We start from the raw sequence: 7713 nt of genomic DNA on the forward strand, positions 1-7713 counted from the left end.
TGCTGCAGGGGGCTGCACTGTGCAACCTCCTCAAGTCCCTTCCAACACAGCTTGTTCTGCTGTTCTATGGTCCTGTGCTCTTGGTTTAGTGGACAGACTCGATTTGAAATGCGGTCTTGTCTGCCTCAGAGCATAGCCCGGAAACTAACCTAGAGAGACAGAACATTACATCAGCTTTTTGTAGTTGGTTGGCACATTACAAAGGACGTATCAGGGAATACCGTGCTTCATGATGTCTACCTTTTCAGATTAAATCTGATTTAATGTGCTTTTCTAAGAACTTCAGGAAAGAATTGGGATGAGTTTGGCTCTCCTTTCAATGTAGCTCACAGGAGTCAACAGGGTGTGGTACAAAATGTTAATGTTCTGCCCTGTGCTCAGGGTACTCAGAAAAGGAGTTTTCAGCACTAGTATTACATTACCCGTGCTATTTCTTCTCAGCGGGAACAGCACAGTCTCTATAATAGCATAATCAAAGATTTCCTCTTATTTTAACCCTGCAAGCCCTTTCGTATGACATCAATTCCTAATAGAGCATGTCACTTCCATGGCCTCTTGCAATTTGTCACAGGAAACATTAAAGAGTTAGGATTAAGTTAAGACAAAGAGCTAAAGAGTTAGTTCTTATTTGAGGGCTTTGAGTGAGGTACTACGTGAGCTTTCCCAAACAATGACTGTGAAAAGCAGAATAACTGCAACGGCCATAGGAAGCAAATAAATGGTTTGTCAATTGTGATGATCTGACACCTTTTTCCAGGTTTTCCTACAACTCACCTTTCTTCTGGTGCAACTTCATAGCAGTGGTGCTTGAAAAGGTTTATTTTCCTTTTTTCAGTCCGAAACCCCAGATTAACTGAGTTGTTTCTGTTATTTGCTAAACACTGAAGACCCCCTGACAGGGAATTTAAATTCAGTTGCCTTAATGTTATCTCTGACTGCCTTTAAGATGGTCTAGAGCATCGGAAACATCTCCACAGGCCTGGCTGACGTGACATGGAACCTACTGCACACCCATGTATTACGTCTCTCCACAGACCATTTGCTTTGAGATGGTCTCATGAGCCATCTAGAACAAAGCAAACAACTTGCTATCAACACCTTCAACTAGTATTTCTTCCCAAAGGGGAACTTCCCAGCCTCCCTGAAACAATCCCAGCAGGATTAGTGCCTCACAGGCTGTCATTCCCTTCATACCAACACTTCCTTTCTGAAATGAGATAACTGAGAAACTGAATCTCCTGAGCCCCCTCATTTTACCACATGCCAGCTGGCAATGTCTTATATCCCCTCTGGGCACAGTGCTGGGGTGGCACTTATTCACGTGGATGGACATCTCTTGGCCAAAGTTGAGGGGAACATGAGCTTTGTTTGCTGTGCTGTCTGTAACCAGATAACCCTGCTCTCATTTCATTATAGTTTTTTCCAGGAAATGAAGATGTTCTAAAATCTCTCAGATCTGCCCTTTCTATCTGAAATTCATAGTTGTTATATACAGCTCATGCTCTGCCTCTAGAGACAATGTAACATTTACAGCTGAACATATGACTTAACGAAAACAAGAACAATTCAGATCTGTAGATGACTCACATTACTCGTGTACTGCAGCTTCCTTCAGTTAGGAATGCAGCATTTTGAAACACAGGACACGATTCACCAGCCTTGTACCTTCTGTAGCATTACTGAAGTAATGGTATGGTGTGGTGACACAAAAAGCAAAGGTGGAGGCTCCTTTCTACCACAACAATCTAACACCAACAATTTCATCAACAGTTTCAACTCAGTTCTCATTTATCCTCTGATTTATGACAAAGTTGAACTAACAATAAGGTTGTTCCTACTGCATTCTGGCAGATTCCAGTGAATTAACTTGAACTACAGTAAATGAAAAGCATTAGCAATACTAAATGACTGAATATAGTCAGTAGGGGATGCAGTGGCTATGTTGTTAAACCACTGTGTCTGGTTTAACTTGAGTTAAACGTGTGCACATGCTTCCCTCATCACTAAATGCAATCCTTTGATGTCTGAATAGCCAGAGGGTGGCAAGGGTGCATTGAGCAGAAGAGTCTCAGAGAGCTGCGAGTGTCTGTACATCGCTGAAGGTATTCGCCTGGGGGTGATCCCAGAACCAGAAAAAGGCTAAGGTTTGACTCAGGTCTGGAGATTAGCTCAAAGCAAGGCTAGCTTCACGGCTAGATCAGCTTGCTCAGGGCCTCCTCAGCCAAGTTCTGAAGATCTCCAAGGATTAAGACCCACAACCTCACTGGGCACTTTGCCCCAGTGCTCAACTCCTCATAAACTGGAGTTTCCCTTGCTGCATCTTCTGTCCTTTGCTATGAGTCTCACCAGTTTGCCTGGAGAAGTGGCTTTGTCTTTTCTATTGCCACCTGTTACTTACTAGAAGACAGCAATTAGATCTCACCTACCATTTCTTCTCCAGGCTGAACAAACCCATTTTTCCCAGCCTCACAGGCCATGGGCTCCAACCTCCTAACCACATTGGTGGTCCCCTCACCCGTGGACTTCTAAGCAGAAAATGAACTCATAAAAAGAATGAAAACTTCTATTTACTAAAGTGAATGTAAAAGAATACATGCATCTAAGGAAGAAATATGTGAAAAATAAGATTCAATTTGGCAAGAGAACTACAGGATATCAAGAAATCACTCTGCAGTTTGTTCTTACCTTCTTGAAGCTCAAAGAAAACACTGATAGACTCAAGGGAAAGGAATCAACAGTTGATTTCAAGCTGACTGCCTATTACTCCCTTTGAATCTCTCCTCTCTAAATAGTAATTACCGTATCTAAAAAGACGAACTATCCCTTTAAACAGATGGGGCTGTTCATGCACATAGTCTCAGTGAAAAGGTCTGAGGGACCAGAGAAAGAACCAGATAGAGAGTAATGAAATGTTAGACCTAATGGAATAAATAAATTAGACATCTTCAAATTAGACAGCCTTGATAAGCATTATCTAAGGATGCCTAGAGATGTGGCTTCCGCTGTCTCAGAAGCCTTAGCAGTCATCTGAAAAACTGAGTTATGGGAGCTTAGAAAAGAGCAGATGTCTCTGAAAGGCTGGAAGAAAGGAGCTGGGAAATAACGAAACAATCAGCTTAACTTCAAGGCTGTCCGTCTGGCACCTTCCACAAGCCCTGAATTACTTTTACCATAACAATAAAAAAATACAGATCCAGGTAACTTAAGCTGATTTTGCAGCAATCAATTTAAACTCACCCCCCCCCCCCCCGCAAATGTATTACTAAGGTGTAGAGGAACACATACTTCTAAGACCACTTCAGATCCGATGAGTGTACTTATCCCTCTACACTCAAAACAAAACCAAGCCCTGAAAGCTAGGAAATGCTAGGATATAGAAACATGCATGAAAAATAAGCTTACTATAAGCACCATAAGGTCTGTGCGTATGCAAATGACAGATCTGGCACTGCAGAACTCAAGGAGGTGTTATAATGTCCATAGCAGCAATTAAAGTTTCACAAGAAAAGTGGCAATGCTCAAGCATTTTGGAAAGTGGGAGGCTGGTTTCTTTCTGTCCTTGTGAACAGCCATTCAGGACGAAGGTGTCAACTCGCTGCTTCTGTGGATTTGTGCTTAAGATCCTATAGGTGCTAAGAAATTACATTACAGAGGACAGAGGGAGCTTTCTTCAGAAAAGGTGGATAGCTGGGCCGCTAACAGGCGGCTCCACATGTTGTCTGTGGGAGAAGGTGCAAATACAAAGAGGTAAGAGCTCCTCTTTCTCTGCAGTTTAGAGGGGTTTTTCATCAGTGTGATAGGTAACCTGTTGCTAACAGAGACCTGTGAGGGCCTTACACCAAATGGTGCACATACTCTGGCTCCCTGGGCTATCCAGAAGCCTCTTAGCACCAGCCCAAACCTAAGAAAACATAGTATCTTCCATCATTCTATCATAGTTACCTGTTCTGTTGAGTTTCTCTCTTTTCTAGGAGGGGGAAGAAGTTGAGTGGATTCAACCCTGCTCAGGATCAGAAGCTGCACAATCTGAAATCCTAACTTGCAGGTTTAACAGGATTTCAAGGTGGAGAGCCCTGCTCAGAAACCCAGACAGGACCTCAGAAGAGGGGATCAGAAGCGGTTTGCACTGCTGCATCACTGGTAACTGTCCCCGACAGCAGATCCATTACACACCGACCCAGACAGCAAGACTCAAAGCACTCAAACACTCTTTGCCTGCAGGACATATGTGCGTAGGCAGTGGACGAAGCTGGGAGCTTCTGGCTGTTCCTTTTTTATCATGGTGTAGTCATGCCCTTTGGCTCCACTCTATACTGCAGTCAGAGATGAGAAGTGTCTTTTCTGCCTCCATAGCCCGTATTTCTAGAACAATGTATTGGCTCTCTACTGGAGATCATGTGGCATTCCCATGAGTTCCAGGCCTTTTCTGCATTAAGGGATAAGTATTTTGAGGCGGAAAAGAGGTACACAGCTTTGCATTAAATATGATCCACACATTAATTATAGTTTTTAAAATCATCAGAGTAATTTAGATTCCCATCACGAGTGTGTCACCACACAAAAAGCCCTTCAGCAACGATTACTGAAAAATCTTTGCATTTCATTTTATTTTCTCTTTCAGTTCACGAGAACTTCGCACAGCACTGGCTGTATCTTCTTGTGCAGTCAACTGGCACATTTTGAACAGCTGCACAGATTTGTGCCATCAAGAGAACAGCAATCTCAAAAATCAGAATATGAAATTTCAAGGCACAGAAATCCACCAAGAATATTCCAGAGTAAATGCAGCAGCATATACTTCCTAAAATTTAAAATGCTCATGAAGTCGTTACGGGTTTGAGGACAGTGATTACTCCCCTCTATTCACTGTTTGTGAGGCTGTACCTACAGGTCTGTGTCAAGCATAGGTCCCCTATTAGATTTCCCAGTGAACTGGCGATGGCTAGGAGGGTGCAATCTATGATGGATGAAGAGGGGAGAGGAGAGCTGGGTCTGTGTAGGCTAGAGAAAATGGTTAAAGGGGTTTCACCTGCTCTCTTCAACACCCCAACAAGCAGTTACAGAGAAGATGGAGCCAAACTTTTCCCATGGGTGCACAGTCAGTGACAGGACAAGAGGAACAGGCAGCAACTGTAGCAGGGAAAATGGGAACATGAAAATACTTCTTCCCCATAAGAATGGCTAAGGGCTAGAAGAGCTTGTCCAGACAGTTGGAGCATTGTTGGATGGTGCTTGCAGCATCTTTTGTGCACCACTTGAGAATTCCTACATTTTCAAGATGGATCTGTACAAAGGTCAGAGCAAACAGGCCTGTTTGCTGGGAATAACAGAACTGCTGTTGTACCCACACTGCTTTGCTGGGCCTTGTTTACAGGATTGGTCCTGGAAAGGCAGGAGGGCAAGACCACATGCTGAGCTCAGCTCCAGCAGCAACACAGCATGAGCACACCGCCGCTTGCGGAGTTTTGCCACTGGAAGAAATGCATGCATTGATTTCCCTGTGCTGCAGCCCCAGACAGGGATTGTTCCAGGAACTAACCTGCTTTCTTTCACTGCCAAGGTTAACTCTGAAGTTTTCAGGCAGGAATTTTTCAAGGGGTCTGTATACATTGAGAAGTCTCATTGGCTTCTAATAGCACTCAGACATTTAGGAGAAAAATAGATCACTTCAGTGGCCCTACACTACTGTGTATTGATTTTGCATCAATCTAAAGTATGAAAATTGTAGCAACCTTCCAAAGCAATTACTACCTTTAGAGAAATACTAAAGAAAAAGCTACAAGGGAAGATCGCATGTGGTGTTTTTCTTCCTTTTCATTCTAGGCTTTTCAGTCAACAGATTATCTTCTGAAGGCTCCAGCTGCTTCTCCTAAGGACATTTCTAAGTAGAACATAATCAAACCATTTAAATGCAGGAAACTTTTTCTTGCCCCCCCCTCTATCACATACACAACCCCTCGCCATCAGTGCAAACATCTAGAGTCCGAAAACCAACTACAGGAATCTTTGGACTTTAAATCTTTAATAGGGCCTGCTTACAAGGATGGACTTGGTTAACTTCAAACCTAGTGATATTTTAAGACTTTCACATTTTCAAACTTAACTTGATTGTGCAATAATTCTCTTTCGCCTTTGTTTGCAGCAACCCACATTCAAAACCACCAAAGCAGAGGTTCAGCACCTGACCATCAAAGCTGCAGTAGGACATAGCAGAGACAGACAAAACACTCCCTATTTCATTAGGCTCCCAGCCCAAGAAGCTAGGACAGCATTTTCAGCCACCATGTAGAGCTTCAGACATTTTCCTTTCTGGCAGTCAAGGCAAGACTAACTGGGACAGAGCAAGTGGTGTAAGCAACCTCAATCTCTGGGGTTTTTTTGAGATAAGGAGTAAAACTGCTCATCAGCACAAGAAAATTATCCCCCTGGTTTCCTGATGAAATCTCCCACTTGCACTTGACAGGAAAAAAAACAACTCCAAAAAAAAAAGCCAGATAATGCAGGACAATGGAACTATTCAAAGGATTTAAAATGATGCAGATGCAGGCTCTTACTCTATGACAAGTCTAAGTTATATCCAATTCCAGACAGTTTATGATCCAATAAGCTACTTTTCTTTACCACCCAGATAAAATCTTTCTACTCTCATTTTAGTCTGCCAGTGGTAAGCTCAGTCCATAAAAAAACAAGATTCTTAATTTTCTATAAAGTTCTTAGCTTTTGGTGATTTGTCTGGATTGTCTGTATCAGAAGTATTTTTATCAGCTTGTCATAAACTTGTATCCTTAGCAGAGCCACTGACTGAAACAAAGCTTAAACTGCTGAGGCACATCAGCAGATACAGGCATAATTCAAAAACTAATTCTGGTTTCTTCACATGAGTTTTAACACTTGACCTTCTAGTAATTTATGGAGATCATTACAGCATAAAAAGATTAGATGGATTAAAATCAAGTCATCCTCAGGGTTGAGTACTGCAGACTGTGATGGTGATGAGGATTTAAAAATGATCCTGGTCTTCCACTTCAAATGCCAGAATAAATGCAGTGATGTTTCATGCCTGAAGTTTCAAGTTGCCATTATTTTTTTCCTCATACACGTGTCAGAATTAGAAATTGTACTCTGCATATATCTCGATTCAAAATAAATTTCTCCTATGCGGCTCTTCAGCCTAAGTAGCTGCCAAAAAAGCACCTGTCCGATTGTAGCTCCTGATTGACAGAACAAACTCAGGCGTTAGCAAAGTACAAGGGCAAGAACTGATGTTTTATTAACCTATTTTACAGACTCTCAAGAGGAAACAAGTCCTGTCAATGGGTCTTCACTGCATACCTCATCAGAGGACATGCCATTATTTCACTTTTACATCTCTCCCTCAAGAATACTCCCTCTGATGAAGTAGTTCAAGGGCAAGCATCACAAAGTGCTGTAGCAAGGTACAGGAAATGGATCCGAGCCACATTAGGACGTCATTGGCAAAAATAAACATGGTGAAACTCAGTTTGACAAGCAACGCAAATATTTGCATCACCGTGTGATTGGCATTGTCCTACAGAAGGACAATGCCTTGTACCATGGGTCGCTTTCCTTTCAGGTCCACTTGATACAAGTATAAAGAGTACTGCTGAACTAAGCCACAAAGGATGGAATTTATATTATAAGTTTCTGAGGTAGCCACTATTTTTTTTTAAAGTCAGATTAGGTAAATTACCC

This window comes from Neopsephotus bourkii, unplaced genomic scaffold (genome assembly GCF_033783945.1).
Source record: "Neopsephotus bourkii isolate Nb327-2 ecotype Australia unplaced genomic scaffold, CSIRO-AGI_Nbou_v1 NB_1508, whole genome shotgun sequence".
Lineage (NCBI taxonomy): Eukaryota > Metazoa > Chordata > Aves > Psittaciformes > Psittacidae > Neopsephotus > Neopsephotus bourkii.